The sequence below is a fragment of the Saccopteryx bilineata genome, chromosome 4, assembly GCF_036850765.1.
Source record: "Saccopteryx bilineata isolate mSacBil1 chromosome 4, mSacBil1_pri_phased_curated, whole genome shotgun sequence".
Lineage (NCBI taxonomy): Eukaryota > Metazoa > Chordata > Mammalia > Chiroptera > Emballonuridae > Saccopteryx > Saccopteryx bilineata.
In genome coordinates this window covers 88,517,678-88,543,250 of record NC_089493.1, presented here as the reverse complement: position 1 = coordinate 88,543,250, position 25,573 = coordinate 88,517,678, and the positions used below count along the sequence as shown (strand labels likewise).

The 25,573-nt window shown below is 42.0% G+C and overlaps 1 protein-coding gene across 1 annotated transcript in view; it reads right to left on the bottom strand.

The window, feature by feature from the left end:
• RYR3 (ryanodine receptor 3) overlaps positions 1–25,573 on the bottom strand; it is a 626,037-nt gene that overhangs the window by 437,157 nt on the left and 163,307 nt on the right. The window lies entirely within an intron of this gene.

Here is a 25,573-nt window from a genome sequence, read left to right as displayed (position 1 = left end):
CTGACTATCCTCGTAAAGCTACAACTCCATTCCCACTCTATAATCTTCTCTTGCCTCTTTTCCCAACTACCACTTGCCACCTAAGCTCATATACTTGTCTCTTATGTCTCTCCTCCTTCATTAGAATGTAACCCACACAAGTGCTGCTTTGCTCACCACTACATCCACATGCTAAAACAATGCCAAAGCCATGGCAGGCACTCAAATAGTCACAAAGTAACACAGTAGTCATTTTCTTTTCTATTAAATACAATGCCCACAAATACTTACGAATTCATTATACTCTTTTCTTTCTTTATGGGAAGTGACCAGACAGTCTTCATCTCGGCTAGAATTGTTTGCTTATGTTGGGGGCTGACAAACAAAAGAGGCAGCCCGCCTCCAGGACCATTTCCGCCCCAGCAACTAGAACACTGGAGTGCTGTGTTCCCTCTTGATAACTTTTCCCATTGCCAAGAAGGCACAGTCTGGTGCTTGATTGTAAAATCTACTCAGCCTCTCCCATGGCTGGGTCACTTTGGAAAGTGCATGAAAGGGGGATAAGGAAAAAGCCATTCCCTAAATTGATTAGAGGGACAAGCAGGCACTAGTATTTATGTATGCAATTAATTCCCTACCTATAGAACATGCCACTACCCAACATGTAAAGTGCCATGGTCTGTGACATGTTCTCCTAGAAGTCATGGTCAATTTGTTAAAATTTTCTTTTTGCATAGGATGGCAAAATAGTGATTTTGTTGGTACCAAGAGAATTTCAGGTCCAATAAAATTTTTTCTTTAAAAAATAATCCAGCCTGACCAGGCGGTGGCACAGTGGATAGAGTGTCGGACTGGGATGCCGAGGACCCAGGTTCGAGACCCCGAGGTCGCCAGCTTGAGCGTGGGCTCATCTGGTTTGAGCAAAAGCTCACCAGCTTGGACCCAAGGTCGCTGGCTCGAGCAAGGGGTTACTCAGTTTGCTGAAGGCCCGCGGTCAAGACACATATGAGAAAGCATTCAATGAACAACTAAGGTGTCACAATGCGCAATGAAAAACTAATGATTGATGCTTCTCATTTCTCCGTTCCTGTCTGTCTGTCCTTGTCTATCCCTCTCTCTATCTCTGTAAAAAACAAAACAAAACAAAAACCCATTTCTTCCAGCTCCTAAAAAGGGTTTCCCGAAAAATGGTAACATTAGTATTTTGAATACTTCTCTTCACCCAATGAGAACACACTAGGTGAGTGACTATGCCTACATGCATGTACATACCCCTTTGGTTTCTTCTGCTTTAGACAAATAAGCCAGAGTGAGAAATGAATGGGAAAAAACCCAGAATACTAAAGCAAACCACACTGTTCCATGTCTAACCTCAGAAGCAGCAAGGGTTGATAATAAACTTAGCCAGGAAAATTAAACTTACACAGGATAATAAACTTACACAGGAAAATGTCTCTGGATCTAACATTGCTCTGAACCTAATTATGTGTGTGTGTGTGTGACAGAGACAAAGAGATGGACAGACAAAGGAATAGATAGGGACAGACAGAAGGAAGGGAGAGAGATGAGAAGCATCAATTCTTTGTTGTGGCTCCTTAGTTGTTCATGGTTGCTTTCTCATATGTGCCTTGATGGGGGGGGGGGGCTACAGCAGAGCTAATGACCCCTTGCTCAAACCAGCAACCTTGAGCTCAAGCCAGTGACCTTGGGCTCAAGCCAGCGACTATGGGGTCATGTCTATGACCCTACGCTCAAGATGGTGAGCCTATGCTTAAGCCAGCAACCACGAGTTTTCGAACCTGGGTTCTCTACATCCCAGTCCAATGCTCCAGCCACTGCACCATCGCCTGATCAGGCTGAACCTAATTTTATAAAAGAGATTTGACCAGGACACTTCAGCTTTCCACTTTGACTTTATAAACGCTGATGAGTTTGCACTGTCTCCATCCTGATGCAATCTAAGTACCAGGACTCCAGAAAGACACGCGAGTATCCAAAGCTGACTCCGCCGTGGCACTGGTGAGAGACCTTGACAAATTATGCAGTGGCACCGGTATTTTCCTGTTATTAGAGCTATTCTTTATTTTAAGACAATTTTCTTTACTTTTATCAATGGTTCTGGAACCTCTGGCTCTAAGTTGAGGCACGACTCCTTCCGTAGGCAGCAAGCAGTTCCCCTGAGGCAGCCCACCCACTCTCAGCCTGATCTCCTGGCAGTACCTGTGCACAGGGGAGTGAGCCACGGTACTGCCTGCTTTTCTTTCTGCAGAATAAAGTCAGTTTTGAGATTCTTTTTACTTAATTTAGGCAGTGCCTCAGACAGGGTTTATTTCTGGAATTCTCTCCTTTTAAGATTTGTAGAAAAGGTAAACAAAACTAAAATACTCAATGTGTAGGACACATTCAAATACTCTGTATAAGCATAATCACTCCAATTTACTGACAGATGTAAAATCTGAAAGCAAGAATGAAGCATCATACAAAATCTAATAGCCGCCTGACTAGGTGATGGTGCAGTGGATAGAGTATCAGACTGGGATGCAGAAGACCCAGGTTCGAAACCGTAAGGCCGCCGGCTTGAGCATGGGCTCACCAGCTCAAGCTTGGGGTCACTGGCTTGATTATGGGATCATCGACATGACTCCATGTCCTCTGGCTTGACTCCCAAGGTCACTGGCTTGAGCCCAAGGTTGCTAGCCTGAGCACGGGGTCACTTGCTTTGCTGTACCCCCCCCCAATCTGGCTAAGGCACATATGAGAAAGCAATCAATGAACAACAAAGGAGATGCAACGAAGAATTGATGCTTCTCATCTCCCTTCCTGTCTGTCTGTCCCTATCTGTCCCTCTCTCTGTCTCTCTCTCTCTGTCTCGGTCACTATAAATAAATAAAATTTAAATCTAATAGCTATGCATGGAATGCTGTGCCTCTTTCAAAAAAGATGCTTGATGAAGTTAATAGATCATAATGAATTTTATGGACTGACATTTGATGGGTAAGTCTTTGAAAACAGGTGACTTATAGGCAAAAGAAGTGTTTTTATGATTTAATGGAACATAAAGCCATCTGAACTGCCCAGGACTAGTTCCTTTAAAAAATCATCCATTTATTCCAGCTCCATTTGGTACTTAGTCACACATTCTTTTAAGAAATACTTGCATGCCTACTGATACGCCAGCTTCTGTCTCATGGCCTTGGGCACAGTGGTGAACAAGACAGGCTAGGGACCTGCCCTCCTGGACGTCCCATTCTAAGGGAATGTCTATCTTGTTGAATACATGGACTCAAACTGGCTTGTGGTTTGCAGAGATGATGATATAATTGAGGGCCAGGAAATCTAAGACAGAGACAAAAATGCAGAGAAAAGTTTGAGCTACTTCTCTTTTCTCCCTGACACTGTTTCTGTCCCAGGAAGGGCTCCCCTGTATATGTTTCTATTAGAGAACTTCCCCCTCTATATTGTAACTCTTGGATTTCTTGTCTCAATCCCCTCTAACCAGAATTCTTTTGCTTAGAAGGCAAGGATTTGTCTCTTACCATAATGTCTACACATGGCAAACATGTCACAAATGCCTGTCGAATGAAAAGAATAAGGTTCAGAGAAATAGAGGATCAGAATGGTGGGTCAAATCTAAGTGAAAAGCGATAAACCAAGAAAGAGTACCCAAAAGTCAGGAATCAAAACCAGACACTGCCAGGGATCATAAAGCACGCCTCATGAAGAGACAGAGGACCCCTGGAAGCCACGCCAGCCAGTTTCTAACAGCAATACTCCTCAACACAGCCTCCTGCGCCGGGGCTCAGGCTTAGTTCTCCGAGTCTCACACTGGGGGAGAGGCTGGCAACTGTGTGCAGCAACTTCCTGCACTTAAGGATTTCAATTCAGCAGGGCTCTTCCTATCAGAACACATGAATAAACAGTAAAGGGAAGTCGTCTGCCAGCAGGCAGCTCAAATATAAAGAGGTTGCACCAGGCACCCGTTTGAGCACTTTATTTTCATAAGTTAGTTATCAGGATGCCCACTGTTGGTGCCCAGAGCGGGCTGCCCCATGATCTCCCACAAGGACATAATGATTATTTGAAATTAAAATCACTCGAGAAGCAGCAGGAGCAGGGGGAGCTCTCCGACACCCTGTCTCTCTAAATGCAGGAAACCTCTCTCCTATATGATAGGTGTCCGCCCGTTCCTGATGGCTGACAGACAACCCGATCAGCAGAGTTAAAAAAATCCAGAGTCAAAAGTCCATAAAACAAACCTTGTAGTGCCTTGACTAATTTAGATCCCAAGTCCAAAACTTACTTAGATTCATTTCTAATGAGTCCTAACCCTTTTTAAAATCATGTCAATTTCTTACAAATGTATTGTTTGTTTGTTTAAAAATAGTAAAGGGTGCCTGGTTCCATCATTTCTTTGAGACTCATTTTATGATGTCAGCATCTTACTATGGTTCTCCCATATGCATGTATTAAGTTAGTTTCTCTCCTGTTTATCTGGTCTTGTGCTAATTTTATCATTTTACTGTTAGTCTATATGTAGGACTAATCATACAATTAATTTCCCCCTCCCTGACAGTTCTGGTGAGCCAGCCAGAAGAACTTCCCAGCTGCAAAACTGTCTTCCCGAGACACCTGCAGCTAAGATTAGCAGGAGAAAATATTGGTGAAACCAGTTTCTCAGGCAAATGTAACTCCAGCAAAGAGTTGGTTTGATATTATCAAGAGCCATCCATGTTGTTGCAAATGGCAATAATTCATCTTTGATTCCCTGTGTATTGAAACAGCTGTTTAAAAAACAGTCCCCTCATCTTTCTTGGGCTAACTCTGGGAATGAACTTTCTGGATCTTACTGTGAGGGCTACATCCTTTCCCTTCCCTGGGATGCCTCTTCTATCTTTGGTTAAGCCATAAAGGTTTATTGGTTTGAGTTGCTATTAAGATTAATAGATCATACTCCTCAATGACCAGAATATGGATCTTTTGAATTGGAAAAACATTTAAAAAAAGAAGAAAAAATATTTTAGAGAGGTCTTATATTGATATAATGTCTGATCATTAAGACTCCCTTAATAAAATGGAAAGACAGAAATTAAAACAAAAATCAAGTTCACTCAGATCAGGACATTAGAAGTATAATTGTCCTGTATTTAAAAAGAAACAAGGAAAAAATGATATAACAACTTGACTTAAAAACTCCCTATCAAGAAAAAAGAACAGAAATGAGATTTAAAACAAAAATCCTACAGATATTCCTTCAAACAACGTACACACAAAGCAAAAACAAAAAACGTGTCCAAATACTATTCCACAGTAAAGACACGTAGGCTAGGCTCAGATATGTTAAGTGACTACAAGGAGTCAGATGGCTAGTTTCTCAGTTCATTCATTTCTCATTAATTTATTATGTATTCATTAAGTGCCTATTATACACTATGCACTGCTAGGTCCTGGGAATACAAAAACACATCAAAGCTAGTAACTGGCGATTCAAATCCAGTTTGGTGTGATTCCAAAACCTAAGTTCTTCCCACTATACTAACACTCCTTTTGTGAAAAAGTGTTTCAGTAGCTTGTGTAACTGACACTCACCACTACCACTCAGCGATGCTGCCTTTCAAAATTTCTCACCTTAGTGGTAGGGATGGTGGAGCTCTAGTTGGAAGGCTTTCATTGAAGGGGCAGCTTCCTTTTTCTTAAATAAAAGAAAAATATCCCATTGTTTCTCAATGTTATATCAAGTGAGAACACAACTTCAAGCCCCTGGGCCATTCTCTCTGCCACCCCCCCCCCCCAATCACAACCACACTCCTACCCCTGAGCCCTGCCATGAAAAATTACTGAGCATCCACCGCATCTAATGAACAGACTAAGAAAATGCAAGTGTCCACCTGCAAAAAAAGTCCTCAGAGCTCTTAGCTGAACAAAAACTGAATAAAAACCCAATAAAATAAAAAGCATATGAGATGGGGTTATTCAATTCATTAAACCCAAGTGTTTGATTCCTTTTGTTACAGAGACTAGAATTGACTCCATATCCTTCAGATGAAAACAAACAAAAAACACTTTCATACAGTGATGTCTGGCTTTGAATTCTTACTTGAAATAATCATCTCAGTCATGTTTGGGGAAGCTTTACCCTCCCTGTGGCTACATAAGAATTCAAGGAGATTTATATATTCCATGAAAGTTGGAGCAAAGCAGCTGGTCTATAGTCCATCGAGATTGCTGTCAAGACGCGCAGCGTCCAGGTCTGTGTACTCCATCTGATGGCAAGTACAGTTCTTTCACATTCTTAGCCACAGAGACTATGGATCCCAAGGTCCTCGGGCTCCAGGTCCAGCACCCAGGTCTCCAGCATCTTGGTGCTCACAGGTCTGCCATCAGCCAGGCAGGGCATATGGGCAGGGTTGTTGATCTCTGCTAGCTGTGCAGCCCCACCCTGCCCACCCCTCCATCCTCTGAACCAAGTCTTTCCCCGATTTGGCCACTTAGCCTCACCCTGTCCAAGCCTCATGGCCCATTCCCCACAAGGACCAGCCAAATGTTCATCTCCAGGAGACACTGGGTAAAAAAAGGCTCTGTTCTACCCTAGGATAAAAAAAGCCCCAGATCTCTAGGACACAAAGTCCTGCTTGTCGTGGTGATAAAACAAAGGAAGAACAAATTTATTTTTATTCTGTATTTTTCCCTAAAATTCTCACTTTGATGAGTTTACAGAAAAAAGACAAAAAACAAAAAAATAAAACCAAAAACCTGGCTCTGCTATAAAGCAGTGAGGCTCAGCCCATGTGAACATGAGACTCCTCTGGAGCTCTTTAATAATATTCTGATGCCTGGGCCCTACCCCAGTCCGATGAATGGGAATCTCTGGGGAGGGGGTGCAGGCAATTCAGATCTCGCCAGGTGACTGGTGCACCCTGCTGATGGAGCTCCTCCATGCACTCAGGTCAGCGGACACAGCTGGGGAAATCAGAGAAGGCTGGCAGGTACTCTGATACAGGTATGGAATCACAAAAAATAAATGACTTTTAGATGTGATAACAGGAAACTAGTGGGGAAAAGATCAGGTATGGCCCTCATTTTCTTTTACTCAAGAATCCAAAAGCTAGGCCACTGTTGACCTAAGACCTGCCAAACACCAAAGGCAATCACCATGTGCAGATAGATGCCTTGTTAGATGTATTCCCTCAGAACACAGCCTGATTCCTTTCTACTCTTCTCCTTTAGGGCTTTACAATGTTGTCTCACAAGACTTTTTTCTCTGAGTACAGGGAATAAATAGGTTGATGATCTGTCAGCTATCAGTGACTAAGCAGAAGAAAAACTAATACTTCAGACTTCTCCAAGAGTAGGGAATCATAAAAACTGGACTGAGAAGTTTAAAACAGAAACTAGTCAACCAATGAGCAAGTACTTCTGGGGTGTTCTCAATGTACCTGGCACTGGCTGTGCTGTGATCCTCCAGGAGCCTTCCTTTCCCTCCCCAACCCACTCCCCAACCCCATCCCTGACAGTGTGAATGGCTTTCTGGTAGTTTTAAAAGAGGTCAAGTAAAACTATTTTGAATGAATAACACTCTTGATATTCCCTAAAGAAATGGAAGTGCTTGATAGCTGAGGTTAATTGAGCCTCAAAACGTACAAGGGAACTAACTGTTCACAGTGGTAGGATTTGGAAGAGAATCAAAGTTTCCTGATCTGTCCTTAGTAACACATTTTCTTCTCTGTAGCTAAAGTCAGAAAAACTAAACAATGTTCCTAAGCTAATCTGTCTTAGTTTTTCTTTTTATTTATTTTTAATTTTTATTATTATTATTATTATTATTATTATTATTTTGTATTTTTCTGAAGCTGGAAATGGGGAGAGACAGTCAGACAGACTCCCGCATGTGCCCAACTGGGATCCACCCGGCACGCCCACCAGGGGGCGATGCTCTGCCCCTCCGGGGCGTCACTCTGCCACTACCAGAGCCACTCTAGTGCCTGGGGCAGAGGCCAAGGAGCCATCCCCAGTGCCCGGGCCATCTTTGCTCCAATGGAGCCTTGGCTGCGGGAGGGGAAGAGAGAGACAGGGAGGAGGGAGGGGAGGTGGAGAAGCAAATGGGCGTTTCTCCTATGTGCCCTGGCCGGGAATCGAACCCAGGTCCCCCTCACGCCAGGCTGATGCTCTACCGCTGAGCCAACCTGCCAGGGCCTGTCTTAGTTTTTCTGAAGCACATATTTTACACCTGACATCAGGAGCCATGTTTTTCCATAGTATTTTGTAGAAAACTACATTTTAGTTTTCTTTCAAAAAATGTGGGGAATACAATATATATGGTTAGTATCATACTTATTAAGAATTTGCCTGATTTAGAATATAGTTCAAACTTTCAAAATCATAGCTCAGTGATAGGTAGCTATCCAAATGTTGAACACAAGCAAAATTCTGATCACTATGCAATATTTATGGTCCCAGGGATTGAAAAAGGCCTTTCCTTGAATAATTTGTGGTTGTAAATCCCTGAGTCAATTTAGAATTAAGCATCAATATTCACTCCTTTCCTATAAAGCAGATCAATGGTACAGAAAGGCCCCTTGTATATTCTGGAAGGCACTAATTTTAGCTCTCATGATTTCTGATTCAGCCGTGACCCACTAAACCAGCACAGAGAAGACCACACCAGCAATAGCCAAATACAGTACCTATCTCTACCAGCAAAATCCTGAGAAGCTGCTTATGACCTCATTCCTCCCCTGTCACCATTATTAGGGTTTCCTGGTGCAAATAAACTGTCAAACAAAGATAAGGGAAAGAGAAATGGCCCATATGGAATCAGAATGTTTAGGGGAGAAGCACTTCAGGAGTCATTGAATCCAAACCTCTTGAGAGTCCATCCTTAAAAATATCAAGGGATTCACATGTGAAGCACCTCAAGATACCTAAAAACCAACTGAAAGATGTAATACTATTTGGCACACTTCTCTGATTAAAAACTTACTGTCATTTGCTTGATGGTTCTGCCCATGGTCAGTGTCCGTGAACTAGTTAATCTTCTTAGCATTCTGCAAGATCAATTCTTTAGGCTTTATAATAGTTATTCAGCCTGTGGAATTCCAAGCAGAATGAAAATTTATTATTTACATGCAAGTCTGGAAAGGGTTGATGTATGAAAGATGGTGGCCATCTGTTATCCACTGAGGTCAGAACAAAACAGGATAGACCTAAAATATATATCTGAAGAGATTAAAATGAGATAGGAGAAAGAATTTACTGAAAGTGAAAGTAAAACACTAATTTATCAAGATTGGATTACAGTTATTTATAAACAGAATACAGAACCATCTTCTCTGGGATTTTAAAAGTACTTTATGATTGGAATTCCAAGACTATACTTTCAGGGATCATTTCTATAGTTCATATGATCGGAATTCCATGAGAACACATTCTATGAAAATAGCCATTAAAAAAGGTTATTTTTGGCCAATTTATTCAACTTTAGAGTAGTCTTGAGACTCACGATCCATGAATCAATAAACTGTTTAATTCTCCCTCTACTCTGTTTAGCATGGCATTATGTGTAAATAAATAGGTAATAAAGTATATTCTTGCTGCTCTTTGTTATAACGAGGTAGACCGCTTTGCCTAATACATTTTTCTAGAACCAATATCCAGAGATCAGGATCCTGGGGTCTGTTCCTTGTGACAATGTGCCAAATCCTTGTCCATTTTTTCAATGACATTATCCCTGCTCCTACAGTCAATTGCTTTCACTGCAGGTCACCAGCAATCTCCAATTTGTCGTATCTGGGGACATTTTCTGACCCTCTTTCTTGACCTCTCTGTGTGGCAATGGGTACTATAGATCCCTTTATTTTTCTAGCAATAGCCTTCCCTTCTGTTTTAAGGTGGGGCATTGGTCTCCCAGTCGTCCTCTCACCTTCCCACCCAGCCTCACTCAGCCCCGAGGGTTGGGGGTCCTCACACTCTTCCTCAGGTCCCTGGTCTGTTCAAACTATTACCTAGTGACTCCACCCAAGTCACTGGTTTCAACTCACACCTCCTTCACTGATGACTCTTCCCTCTTGGTCTTCTCCCTTTGGATGTCCCTCACACACTGAGTCAATTCATCCCAAAGTCACCTCATTCTCTTCCCTTCCCCAGACTTGTCTCTTCTCTACTTCCTGTAGGAGTGGCAGGTGTCCCCACTCATCCACATACCCATGGCAGAAGCCTGGAAAGTCACCCATAACCCTTTTCTCCCACATAACAAATTAGAATTTCCTTCACTTTCCCCCTCCTCCTCATCCCATTGCCCTTGCCTTAGGTTGGGGCCCTAGACTTACTGCCATAGCTTCCCCTACCGAGCTTGGCCTTCTGTTTCATTCCTCTCCATCAGCCCCCATGCTCATGACAGAGTGATATCATACATATTTCCAGACGACAAATTTGAGCATCTCATTCTGGTGCTTTAAACTCTCCAGTGGTTTGCCCATAACTCAGATTCTGTGGGGAGAGTTCCAGTTCTTCCTTCCAATCTGGCTCCCGCCCTCACCTCCATCCCTCAGCTCCTACCCTCCTCCCACTAGCTCTTACCCTAACGCTAATCTTCAGCTCTCTGGAGCTACTAGCTGAAGTGCCATGCTTTCCGGTCATGTCTGAGCCTTTGCACATGCTGTTCTAGCCTAGATTGCCTGTGTCGACCACACTTTTCACTTCTTTAGACCCCGTACACTTCACTAATTTGGAGAGGTCCATCCTGTGCTCCTATAGAATGCCCTGCATGACTTGTCTGCCTCCCTCCGCTGGCTGCAAGATCACTGAAGACGGGACCACGTTTGATTTCCCTGTGTCCCTAGAACAAGGCCTTGCACAGAGGAGGAGCCCAGTAAATGCCCAATAGATGATTGAGCTTGCTTGACACAGGGGTCTCAATATAGTCACAGTTTAATACCTAGTTTTAGTTTTTAGGCCAGGCCACTGGAGGGCAAAGTAGGGGAAAAGAAAAGGCCCACATGACATAACAAAGTCTTAGAAGCAAGTGCCTTAACTGCTGGGGCCCGCTGCAATAGTGCCTCATTCTATGGCACTATGCTTTACTGCGCCTCATGGATGTGGAGGATTTTACAAATTGAAGGCAAGACCCTCCACCAGCAAAAGGATTACAACTTGCTTCATTGTGATGCCCACTTTACTGTGGTAACCTGGAACTGAATGCACAGTGTCTCTGAGGCCTGCCTGTACTCTCAGTGGAGAGTGCTGGGCAGCAGTGGAACGCCCTGTTTCTCAGCCTTCAGTCTTCTCTTTGCTGCAAACTCCTTGACAGCAGGAGCCATGTTTTTCCATAGTTCAGTATCTTCACTTTGTCAAACGAACCCCACCCTCAGAAAGAACAGAAGGAACAGACCAGGGGATGTCCTCCAGCCTTGAATCAAACTCCCACTATACCTGTTCAATCTTCCCAACCATATCCCGACAAGAACCCAGAAACAACTAATTTGAAATGAGTCACTCATTTACCTGTGGACCCTCAGAAAGGATCCACTAAGAAGAAGAGGCTCTGACTCACTGTTCTTCTCCACCTGAGTCAAAGAGTTAATCATTTACTGCGTTCCTTTGGAAGTTTGCAGCTTGGAAGCTAATACAGGGGATCCTTGGGTTACGACAGTCTCAACATATGACATTTCAAGTTTACGACCCTCACTTCTATAAAAACTTAAAAAAAATGAGATGTGAGTGTTCCAGCTTACTCATTTTTTGTCATTTTCTTCCGTTACTAGAGTAACATGTACAGTACTGTATATTTATGTTCTTTTTCTGTGGCTTAGTTGTGCTTTTATGGTCTAGATTATGATTTTACAACTGTGTTAGGATAGGTAAGTGACTTAGGCTAGGGTGTGTTTTGACTTACACCAAAATTCAGGTTACGTCACTGTCATAGGAATGGAACTATGTTGTAAACTGAGGACTCCCTGTACTTTCTTTGGTAACATCATCCTCATTTATTTTTCTTTTTATAAAATGTCATGAACTGAAGCCTGCATTGACTATTACAGAAACACAAGGACAATGCACCACCACCTGCTCATCTTCCAAATATAACAGGGTCTGTGATATAAAGGCAGTAAACATTTGCACACAGATACAAATTTTTAGGCTAAATTGTCACTCTTTATACTACAGCATTTGGTCCTTTTTGCATTACACCTACAGAACTGTCACATGTCCTACTTTAGGTTTCTGCTTTTTTATGAACAAGCAGTGAACAGGCAGGACTTTCTCATGCAGGCAATCATGGAAGCAGATGCTGTCTCTCTCTACCACATGCACTGCCAGACATTTCATGGAGAGATCGCTCCAGAGAAGGAAGTTAGAAAAAGTCCCAAGCAGCTAAAGGTAACTGTTAGCACAGCTGGCAGGAGCTTGTGGAGTCAGCTGCATCTGTGCCAACATCACAGATAAGTGGATGCAGAATGCTGAAAGCCATCTAAATAGCAGTTCAGGTTTTTCCCCCCTTACAAATCTTGCTTTAAGATGGCACTAAACCTTCCCAACTTCCTTCGATTTCAGTTGACAAATAGATGTTTTAATAAAGGTCTGAGTATATTTAGGGCTTAGAGATAGAACTTGTTGCTTCACTGTATTCCCCTTTGAAGCTATACCCTACCATTCAAATCGCTGACCCTAAGAAGAAAATTCTAGTTTCGAAAACAGCAAACCTCACTGGAGCCTTTGAAGAGAGGAGAGGAGACAGAGCCAGAGTTCTCTCGGCTTTGTAACTCCGGAGAGCTTCTCTGAGAAGTTACATGTGCAGGGAGATAAACTCTCCGTCGGCACTAAAGTAGTCCTGCAGGTTTTTATGTTGTCATGGTTAAAGCCTGTCTAGTGCATGGATTGATTTTGCTACTGCAGTTTTCATATGAAGTCCATTACAGCAGGGTGGTGGAGAGAACCAGGCTCTCAAATCAGACTGGCTGGGTTGGAATCTTATCTCTAAATCTAGCCATGTGGCCTTTGGGAAATATTAATTTTTTGCATCAATCTTTTTTTTTTTCAGTTGTGAAGTGGAAATAGCAATTTCTCTATGCACTGTTTGAGATGAAATGAATTGCTAAATATAAAATCAACCTCTGAAACAGTACTTGCACATAATAAGTACTAAATTGATCATGGTATTTTGTTCATATTCCTATTATTTTATTGAAGAGGCCCTTTATGAATACACAACATTCAATGGCTGATGTCTCCTTATAACAATAGAATACGCTGATCTTTACAGACATTTCACTGATGTCTCCAAAGTTACAACCATGATTTAGAAGAAAAAACTGGGCTACTGCTTCTTGTTTTCAGTTCCTTTCTCACAACTGAGATACTACTTGAAACCTAAACAATATATATGAACCCCCCAATAGATCACTGACCTAAACCAGTCATATCAGTCCTGGAGTTGGAAGTTAAAGGAAAAAGGTCTTGTTTCTGTCCGACAGCAAACTGTCGCCACCCTAGGTGTTGACACCCACCAAGACTAATCCAAACATCCAGAAACAAGTGTTCCACTTACTTTCAGACCCTGCCTGTATCCCACAACCAAGCTTGCCCATTTACTCCAAATAAGGGTAAATTCTTTTTCATTCTTTGAAGCCAACTCTAATTCTGGGGAAGAGGCAAATAAACATGCTCTGACCTGTAAGGTTTCATCCCACTCTCCAGTTCTAGTTGTGGCTGGAGTACAAAGGTCCAGTCTTTCCCTTCAACCATACTTCCGTCACTCTAGACAATTTTATTAAGTCTGTGATCATGATTTAATAGAAAAAAAAGAACCAAATTGCAGTTCCCAAGTCCTTGTTTTGAGTGCTGATTGGCTTACTTGCTGGCTGCCTGGCTTTGGATAAGTCCTTACTGCAAGGAGGCTTATTTACAAAGTAAAGTTAATAATGCCCAAGTCAAAGTGAGAGGAATATAATTGTGCATGGAGATGCATTCTATAAACTGTGAAATAGTACAAGCATAATAAATATTAATAAGCCATGTTCTTGGCCTTTAAAACTTTATTTTTCAGTCTCTCGACTTGCCTGGGGCCCTACTGTCCTTGCTCTGTAACCCCTAGCCCTGTTTGGACTTGATCTCTGGCCTCTACATCTTCTGGGCTGTCTTCCACCCAGCCAAATCCTGTCGGGCCACTGAGATGCCAAACATTTATGAATAACCCTGGAGTCCACGTAACCTGCTTGTCTGCCTCATAATGATGTGAAGTTTTGTTTTGTTTTTAAGTTTGTCTCCTCTTTCCTGACAATCCTGACAACTTCTAACACAGCTCTGCAGCCAGTGGGCACTCTCTCCCATTCAATTTCTGTATCTGAGCCTCTACTAGGAAAATGGGAACTGTTACTGTCCTGAGGGCGTGGGGAAGGGATGGAGAAGAGCGGAATGGGTGCAGGTTTGAATAGAGGTCATGACTGCCAGCCATTGCCCTCTGCTGAGGGAAATTTGAAGGAAGCCACCATTTACTGAGTGCCTGTTATATGCTAGTTCTGTGTAAGGCACTATAGAAACAGAACGTTATGAAATACTAGCAATGACCTCAGGCAGTCTGCAGGTAAGAAAACTAATAAGGCTCAGCGTATATGCCACTGACCCCAACCCGCACAGTGGTGACCTAGGTAATGGATCAAGAGGAAAGCACCTCATCCTTCCTTCTCCTCGGCCACCTGCGACTTGCTTCAGCCACCTCAACAAGCCACTTGGAAGGGACACATGGCATCTTTTTCCTGGTTCTTTCACAGGTCACTGCAAACCTTGAAGGGGATGGGAACAGGCATGTGAATTTGTGAGCTGGAGAGTCACTATATATGCTTCCTCCCTCAAGAGTAGTGAGACACAGCCAGAGAGGAAGATACAGTGCCATTCTGTCTCCTGCAATTCAGAGTATGTGTTCCGGAAGACTTCTCTTTTCTGGCATCTACATGTGCACATGGACTGACCAGGACTGAGTGTTTCTGCAAAGATCAGGATCCTGTAGGTACTGCTGTCTGAATAAAGGCTTCAGACTAATCCATAAACTGGCACTGAATTCAAACAGATAAACTAAAAGACCAGGCATTGCTAGAGCTCCATTTAGTAATAAACAACACCACTGTGCTCCAAATAGTTTCCTCTCAGCGCTCTGGGCTCTGTAAACTATTTTGGGGAAGCATCTGACTTGGGGCAACCTGAGATGGGGGACAGGAGATGGACAGCCTCTGCTTGGGGCTTGGTGGCATCCAGTCCCTCTCCTCTTTGGCTCTCAGCCTTAGGAATCAATTATGTGTTATAAACTCACCATTCGACTCTTAGCCAATAGACTCAACATCTAATTGTTTAGCTGGATGTTTTATTTGTGCAGAAGGGCATCGGCGACTCTCAGATTCTTGGTCAGGCTGAGCCAACAGACTCCTGCTTGGGTGAGTCCATGCGGGGTGAGTGATGCCCTGGCAGTCTTCGGTTTGAAATGTTGCTGCTACATTGTCAACAGAAGTAGTCCTCTGCTGCCTCATCTTCTCTCTAGGTCTCAATGCTTCAGCCGCAGTGAGGGTCGGGATGAGTGGACTGAGATGAGAGAAAGAACTTGCAGATACTTTTCTTGCTAGTAGGGAAGGGTAGGACTGCCTCGAAGTCCACATTCAAAATAGGTTTGAATTTTCTTTTGGTTATTTCTGCACCTAATCCAGAACCTATTTCACTTCCCTAATTGCCCTCTGTCCGCCTCCTCCAAAATTTCAGTGTTTTTATGTTTCCTTCTGGCTCAGGATAGGCACCCCGACTTTGGAGCACAGAGATCCATGCTCCAAAGTTGCTGACCTACTCCCACACATCTTGTCAAACCATCCATGCCTTGATAATAGCCACTCTGACAGGTGTGAGGTGGTATCTCATTGTGGTTCTAATTTGCATTTCTCTGATGATTAGTGACATTGAGCATCTTTCCTTTTCTTTTTCTCTTTTTTTTCCAAGTGAGGGGAGGGGAGACAGAGAGACAGACTCCTGCATGCACCCTGACCAGGATCCACCCAGCAACCCTAATGCTCTGCCCATCTGGGGCCATGCTCACAGCTGAGCCATTTTTATCACCTGAGGTGGAGGCTCCATGGAACCATATTCATTGTCTGGGGACGATGCTCTCAAAGCAATCGAGCCATGGCTATAGGAGGGGAAGAGAGAGAAAGAGAAAGGTAGAGGTGGAGGGTTGGAGAAGCAGAGAGTTGCTTCTCCTGTGTGCTCAGACTTGAAATCAAACCACAGACATCTGCATGCCAGGCCAATGCTCTACCACTGAACCAACCAGCCAGGGCATTGAGTATCTTTTCATTTGTTTATTGGCCATCTGTATGTCTTCCCTGGAGAAGTGTCTATTCAGATCTTTTGCCCATTTTTTAATTGTTTTTTCTTTTTTTGAATTTTAAGTTGTCTGATTTCTTTACAAATTTTGGTTATTAAGCCCTTATCAGATGTATCATTGGCAAATATCTTCTCCCATTCCGTTGCTTGTCTTTTTTTTTTTTTTTTTGATGTCTTCCTTTACTGTGTAAAACCTTTTTAGTTTGATCTAGTCCCATTTGTTTATTTTTTCTTTTATTTCACTTGCTTGAGGAGGTATATCAGAAAAAAATATTGTTAAAAGAAATATCCAAGATTTTACTGCCTGTTTTCTTCCAGGAGTTTTAAGGTTTTCAGTTTTACATTTAAGTCTTTAATTCATATTGAGTATATGTTGTATTTGAATATATGTTTAATTCATTTTTATATAGTTTGTAAGAAGGTGGTCTAGTTTCACTTTTTTACATGTATCTGTTCAATTTTCCCAACAAACAGCAAGTGTTGGTGAGGATACAGATAAAAGGGAACCCTAGAATACTGTTAGTGGGAATGCTGATTAGTGCAACAACTATGGAAAGCAGCGTGGGATTTCCTCAAAAAAATTAGAAAGGAAATTGCCTTATTGACCTAGCTATTCTACTTCTGAGAAAATATCCAAAAAACCCAAAACATTATTTTGAATGGATATATGTATCCCTCTGTTCATTCCAGTGTTATTTACAAGAGCCAATATATGGAAGCAGCCCAAGCGCCCATCAATGGACAAGTGAATAAAAAAGCTGTGGTGCAAATGCACAGTGGAGTTCTTCTCTGCCATAAAAAATGAAATCTTATCTTTTGTGACAGCATGGATGGATCTAGAGGGCATAATGCTAAGTAAAATAGGTGAAACAGAAAGACAAATACCATATGACTTTACTTACGTGTAGAATCTAAAGAATAAAATAAGTAAAATAGAAACATAGATACAGAGAACACATTGTGAGTTGTCAAGAGGGGAGGGGTTTGAGGGTTGGGTGAAAAAGGGGAAAGGATTAAGCAGTAAAAAATAGTAGTTTCAGAATATTCACAGAGATGTAGATTATAGCATAGGAAATACAGTCAATAATATTGTGATAAATGTGCATTGGGCTAGGTGGGTACTTGAAGCATCAGGGGGGACCACTCTATAAAGTATATGATTTTGTGGCCACTTTGCTGTACATATGAAATTATACATATAATACAGAATAGTATATAAACTGAAATTGAAAAATAAAAAAGAAAAGAAATTTTTAAAAAATCCATGCTCTTAATATTATATCACAAAAAGCAATCTGATTAAACTTCAGGAAACTATCAGAATTCTTCCACCTTTATTATAGCATTTGTGTTCTTTTTATATTAAATATGGGACTTACATATATCACTGTTACATTGTAAAATACATGACCAAGAAAACAACTGTATTTCTTTAACGTACTCAACAACCTGCATCAGAAACAACCTCTCAGATGACCTCCAGTGATTCTTGCCTCCTGGGGTTCACATCCTCATGTAACCCCTGCTCCTTGTGTTTTGCTAGACATAGTGACTTTCTTTGAATGAAAAGAATAAAGAAAAATAATGGTGTGATATCACTTCCAAGACCAGGTTACAAAGAGACTGTGGCTTCCACGTTGCATGCCCTCTCATGGTCTCAGGTGCCCCATGGAGAGGTCCATGTGGTCAGAAACTGCTGACTCTGGCCAACAGCCAGCAAGAACCAGAGGCTGCGAACAGCCAGGTGAATCTATTTAGAAGTGGATCCTTCCCCAGTCAAACTGAGATGAACATTGAGAGGACTGTGGCCCCCGGCAACATCTTGATTCAGCCTATCAGTGGCCTTGGATCAGAGGACCCAGAAAACCCACGCTGAGATTTCTGATGCACAGAAACTGAGAGATCATAAATGTTTGTTGTATATGCCCCTAAGTTTGGGGGATTTTGTTGTGCAGCAATAGGTAAACAAATTACCCTGTATAGCAAATATTCTGAGCACTGGAAACTCACCCCAGAACATCCTTCTGAGACCACTGCGTCACAAACACCTGGCATCTATACCAGCCCTCCCTTTTTTGAACCACTGGAAGGTGCAGATAGTCCATCACTGCTTTTTCTCTCCACACTCCAAAGAGCCACTTCCAGTCAACCAGAATGCCATCAAGAAAAAGGCATTTGTCCTCAGGAGCTGACTACATAAAAAAAATACTATCACCTTTCATCATCTGTCACCTAATGAGGCCCACGGTCAGACTACTGCGGCCTCAGTTCTCTTGTTGTGTGATTTTCTTCAGGAGCCCGACTACAGAAAGAGTCAGACTACAGAAAGAATTGATATCTGAATAAACCTCACCTTTGCTCCGTCAGCAAAAGTTCCCTCATTACTTTGTCACTATCTTCAGAAACTCCTGCCCATGATTGATATCTTATGTACATTTCCTTATTTCAAATCTCACTTTCAAAGCTTTTTCTTTGTTCCCTTCTTTAGAAATACTTACTCATTTTTCTATGAAATCTGACAGCCTCTGCTGGTCAAGGTATTTTATAGCTAACATAGAAACATGAATAAAAGTTGGCCTCCTGAAGTCTGTCAGAGTTCTCTTTTTATTTATTTATTTATTTATTTATTTATTTATTTATTTATTTATTTATTTTGTATTTTTCTGAAGTGAGAAGCAGGGAGGCAGTTAGACAGACTCCCGCATGCGCCTGATCAGAAGCCACCCAGCATGCCCACCAGAAGGTGATGCCCTGCCCATCTGGGGTGTTGCTCCGTTACAACCAGAGCCATTCTAGTGCCTGAGGCAGAGGCCATGGAGTCATACTCAGTGTCCAGGCCAGCTTTGCTTCAATGGAGTCATGGCTATGGGAGGAGAAGACAGACATACAGAAGAAGGAGAGGGGGAGGGGTGAAGAAGCAGATGGGTGCTTCTCCTGTGTGCCCTGGCCGGGAATCAAATCTGGGATATCCACATGCCAGGCCGACGCTCTACCCTGAGCCAACCAGCCAGGGCCCAGAGTCTCTTCTTGTTCAACCAGCACATCTTTTCCATGGTGGATTGGGTAGCCTCAGAGTAGAGGCTTCTGCAGAGTCTTACCCTATTCTCCGTTCCAGCTAAACATGACTTGGACTTATGAGATATCAGAATGGGAAATGCCTCCACATTCTCTTGTGGTGAGTAGCTAAGCACACTTCTGCTTTCCTGAGATGAGTGACCTACAGTCTGGGAGCCCCTCAGTGGAGGACTCAGCCTCTACATGGCATTGGGAGACAAGATAAAGTGGGCAGCAGGAGCCTGACACCAGCTTAGTAGGAGACACAACCGCCTCACAGGTCTAGTTTTGCACTATCCAACTTCACTGTCAAAGATGTGCAAATTGAAATGATAATGCAGGACCATTTTATATCTATTAAATTAGTCATTTAAAGTAATATATTTTCTCTTATTAACCTAGCTTTGCTACTTTTTGATTTGGGGACTTGGGGCAAATTACTGAAGTTACTGAGCCTCCATTTTTACATGCTCAAATTGAGGTGTAATAGATTCTAACACAAGGTCAGTGCATATTAAATGAGACTTATAATATTATGATTATCATCTACTGAAGTAAGTGACCAACTAAAAGCTATGATGTAAGCTTTAGAGTCATGTGGAATAACAAAACATTCTGTGATGATAAAAATGTCCTATACACTGTGCTATTTAATATATAGTATTTGATGAATATCATATCCATAAATAAGCCTGGAACTCTCACATCTAACCTACAGGGAACACAAGTAGATCGCTTGCATTGGACAGAGAGCACAGCAAAATACAACCTTGATCTCTTAAGGAGTCTAAGAGCCCATTATTTCTCAGGAGAAAGTACTTTGCAAATAGGCATGGGATGGAGAGGCAAGTTCTTTCGGGCCAACACTGTGTATCTGACCTACTATTAACAGGACATTTAGTTCTAGTTGTTCTAAAGAATACAGGTCATTTTTCACCAATTATCATATTATCATCTGGTCACCCTAATGGCCAATGGCTGGCTGAAGTCAGGGGGCTCCCTGATTGAAGCTAAGAGAATATGGGAATTTAAAGTAATTATAACTAATTTCAAAGCAATGAACAATGGATTACCTTTATTGACACTATCTGAAATGTAAGCGATCTTCAATTCTCTAGTATTAATGCATTATTTATTCTTATTTATTAAGGATTTATTATTATGTCAGTCTACACACTAGAATACAAAGTTGAACACAGTTCTTGACCTCATTTCTCTCATTCTAATCAAAGTTAGAAATGCAAGTAAAGAATTGTGGTACAGAGTAAGAAGTACAATATGGTTGCATAAAAGAGTCTGTAATCTACTGCAATTATTAAAGTCAGTACAGGAGGCAGCTGGAGATGTGAAGGCATTGTAGAACTTGCCTTCCCCAGAGTGGGCAAGAATGGGAGAGTGCTCCTGGCAGAGAAGAGGCATGTGCAGAGGCCAACACCTCTGAGCAGCATCAATAGGCCATGATTGCCTTTGAGGGAGCAGATCTGGGCAGAACAATGAAAGAAAGTGGTGGGTTGGAAGACCATCATAAGGAGTTCAGATTTTTCTCTCTTAGAAAATGGGAAACCACTGAAGCATGTCAAATAAGATAGTCACATTGAGATCTGTGTTTTAGACTACTCTGAATGCCGTGTGGGAGATGGACTGCAGGGAGAGCAGCACTGGAAACATGAGGATCAGTTAGGAGACACCTTCACTAGTACCAGAGAAAGGTCAGGGTGTGGGTGGAGGGGAAGGACAGATATGGGGAATCAGCAATGGTTAACAATGAAGAGGTACTAAAAATAAAGGCTGGAGGTTTCTATATTAAAATGAGTTTTATGGGAGGAGGGGTTTAAATAATATTGAAATACTGTTATAGGCTAACTGTGTTCTCCCAAATTCATGTCTATTGAAGTCCTTACCCCAGTACTTCTGCATGTGATTTGCATTTGGAGATAGGGCTTTTCAGAGGAGATTAGAGTTAAATGTGTCCTTAGGCTGACCCCCAACCCAATATGACTGGTCTCCCTATAAGAAGAAGAGACTGGGATACAGACAAGCACAGAGGAAAAGCCCATGTGACAACAGTGGGTGAAGACAACTATCTATAAGCCAAGGAGAGATGCCTCAGAAGAAACCAAACCTGCTGACACCTTGATCTCAGACTTCTAGCCTCCAGGACTGTGAGAAAATATGCTTCTTTCTTTAAGCTACTTGGTCTGTGGTATTTTATATATTTATATTAAGTCTATTTATATCTTGATTTTCACCCATATAAAGAGATGTTGGTCTTTATCCTAAGGTGTACGTATCTGGGAGAGAAAAGCTCAGCTTTCTTATGTGTTCAATTTTAAAAGAAAGTCCTTTACCCCAATCACTTTTGCCTGGTCTTCATGGGAACACTCATTTGAGCAAGAGAATCAGGAAAACAGAAGTTAGTGAGACAATGGTAATTAAGAGTACTTCCTATAGGTTCTTCATTCCCATCCTAGAATTCTCTCATGCAGAAAATATTATACATACTACAGATGGGAGATGGGAGTGTTCTTTTTTTTTTTTTTTTTTTTTCTTTTCATTTTTCTGAAGCTGGAAACAGGGAGAGACAGTCAGACAGACTCCCGCATGCGCCCGACCGGGATCCACCCGGCACGCCCACCAGGGGCGACACTCTGCCCACCAGGGGGTGATGCTCTGCCCATCCTGGGCGTTGCCATGTTGCGACCAGAGCCACTCTAGCGCCTGAGGCAGAGGCCACAGAGCCATCCCCAGCACCCAGGCCATCTTTGCTCCAATGGAGCCTTGGCTGCGGGAGGGGAAGAGAGAGACAGAGAGGAAAGTGCGGCGGAGGGGTGGAGAAGCAAATGGGCGCTTCTCCTATGTGCCCTGGCCGGGAATCGAACCCGGGTCCTCCGCCCGCTAGGCCAACGCTCTACCGCTGAGCCAACCGGCCAGGGCCGGGAGTGTTCTTAAGAACACACCCCCACTATCCTTAGGACTCTACTCTTTTTAGTGGTGCCAAAGCTACTAAGACTTCAAGTAAAGGCTTATGGGAAGCAAGACTAACATCTAGTAAGATGCCTCAGTGGCCTAGGACTTTCAGGATCTTAAATCTCATCTTCATTACCTAATTTAAAACACTTTTTATTATTATTTATGACAGTACAAAAAATTACATCAATTTTCCTCTATAAGATATACAAAGTATCCCAATAAAAAATAAGGATTGATTGAGTTGACTTTTAACTTTCATCAAAAACAATGCTCGGGCGCCCTGCTGGCCCACACACCCAGGGGGCTCCATTATCCTGCGCCTGGTGCGGTCCAGCCGCCAGCGGCGGGGCGAGCGGGAGAGGCTTGGGAGATTCTCTCCGTGGGCGGGGCACCTCACCCAGCCATTCAAGCTAACAATCAAGCGTTGGGGGAGGGGCGCGCGCAGGCAGCCTAAAATACCTTCGGAAGCACAGCTGCGACCCAATCACTGAAATTAGCTTAACCCATGAAATCTGCGCACCCTCGGTTCTAATTGATAAGATCTCTCTCAATTCAGCGTTCCAAGACAAGAGGCGTGATATTTTTTAGTGCCTCTCACTAAAGGGGCGGGGGCAACTTCTGATTAATAGAGCCTCCATATTTAGGGATAAACGCTAACAAGAAGGACTTGGCAGATAATAAGGTCTATACTACACTAGTCGTAAGCAGAGACTAGTGCCTCTTCTTCCCTGCAAAAACAGGCTACAAAGTGTGGAAAGCCTGGGTTGAGAGGTCCAACTAAATGATAGGCGCTGAACAGTCACCTTGACAACAATTGACTCCCACCCCCGCCTGATTACACTGGAGGCCCTGACTGTCAGAGCCTTTCCCAAAGCCTTGCACTGAGTGGGGATAGAGTGGGGATTTCCCAGCTCTTTGAGCCTCTTACTCCCCAGGCAGAAGCAGTTGCAGCCTTATAGCTGGATCACCAGGCTGCTAATTCAGAAAGGGGGGACTAGGAGAGAGAATCCAGGAAAGCAAACTCTCTCATCGTTGGACCCTGCAAACGCCAACAAGCCTTTACTTCCAGCAAGACTAAAGCCAATTATATGACATTGCCATAAAATCCCATCAACTGCAAATCCCTACCTAAGAGTGACACAGGGTCAGAGCCTGGGGTACAGAGTCACCAACCAGGAAGAGGGAGAGAAAAGAAAAAGGAAGAAGTTAACCTCTCAAAATCAAGAAAAACCCACAGACTTTACAACTTGATCCACTATTTTTTTGTTGTTGTTGTTGTTGTTTGTTTCTTCTATCTTTTTGCCTTTATTTCCTCCACCTCGGTCCTTCTGTTCTCTGCCCATCTTATGCTTCCCCTTTCTTGAACTACACTACGCATGAGCGTTGCATTTTATTTTTCTTCTTCATCCTCACCCTCCTTTAAGGTTATACTCCAAAACACTTAACTCTCACTCTCTCCTCTTTTGTTTTGTTTTTTTTTGTCTTGCTTTATTTTGTTTTTTTCTCTTCCTATTTTATTTCTTCCTTCGTTTTTCTCTTTTTCTTATTTTTTCCTTTCTATTCGTTTTTTCTTTTCTCATTTTACTTTCCTCCCATATAATCCTCAATCACGAACAAATTAGTTAATTTGGGACTCAAGGCTTTTTTTTGGCTTTATTTCTCTTTTTTGCTTTTGTTTTTATTTTTTTTTCTTGTTTGTTTATTTTTGTGGCATTTTGGGTCCTCCCAACCCAAGGTCTCCATTGTATTTAGTCTTCGCTCCACTTAATACAACAGATTTTTACTTATTATTTTTATTTTTTCTTCTTTATTATTCTTTTTTGGTCCTTTTTTCTGGTTCCCACTTATCCCTCTCATTATATCTCTTAGTTGACCATCACATACCAGCAAATCATCTTATGCTTGTCTAAGATTTTCTTCCTTTTTTTTTTTTTTTTTTTTTTGCATTTAGTAGGTCCCTACTCCCTTTTTTTTGCCCCTTGAACTCTTCACCCCAAATCAGGCCCTCCATTATAGGCACGATATTTCCCTGAGGAGGGGAGAGGAGGGAAAGAGAAGAGAGAAAAAAGGGGGGAAATAATAAATTATTACTGTTTTTTTTTGTGGGGTGTTTTACCTTTTTTTTTTTTTTTACTTTTTACTCTTTATTAATTCTAATTAGTGCTATCAATAAGACCACCCTCAGATGCCGATAAGAAAGAGGAAATCGAATATTATGGATACAAAAGAAAGAGAGGTAACACAAATAGATGTGGAAAAATCTATGGAGAAAAGACTTAACATATTGGAAGCCTTGGAGCTAAATGACAGAGAATTTAAAATAGAAATCTTAAAAATACTCAGAGATATACAAGAAAACACAGAAAGGCAATATAGGGAGATCAGAAAACAACTCAATGAACACAAAGAATATATTACCAAGGAAATTGAAACTATAAAAACAAATCAAACAAAAATGAAAAACTCAATTCACGAGCTGAAAAACGAGGTAACAAGCTTAGCTAACAGAACAGCCCAGATTGAAGATAGGATTAGTGAAATAGAAGACAAACAACTTGAGGCACAACAGAGAGAAGAAGAAAGAGACTCAAAAATAATAAAAAATGAGACAGCCCTACAGGAATTGTCTGACTCCATCAGAAAGAATAACATAAGAATAATAGGTATATCAGAGGGAGAAGAGAAAGAAAATGGAATGGAGAATATACTCAAACAAATAATAGATGAGAACTTCCCAAGCCTGTGGAAGGAACTAAAGCCTCAAATTCAAGAAGCAAACAGAACACCAAGTTTTCTTAACCCCAACAAACCCACTCCAAGGCACATCATAATAAAGATGACACAAACCAATGACAAAGAAAAAATTCTCAAGGCAGCCAGGGAAAAGAAGAGTACAACATATAAAGGAAGGCCTATTAGATTATCATCAGATTTCTCAGCAGAAACTCTACAAGCTAGAAGAGAGTGGACCCCAATATTTAAAGCCCTGAAAGAGAGGAACTTTCAGCCAAGAATACTATACCCATCAAAGCTATCCTTCAAGTATGAAGGAGATATAAAAACATTCACAAATACAGAAAAGATGAGAGAATTTATCAACAGAAAGCCCCACTCCAGGAAATACTAAAGGGGGTTTTCCAACCAGATTCAAAGAACAAAAGAAAACAACACCACAAGTAACAGCTCCACCAAGAACACAATAAAGCCAAACTTAAAC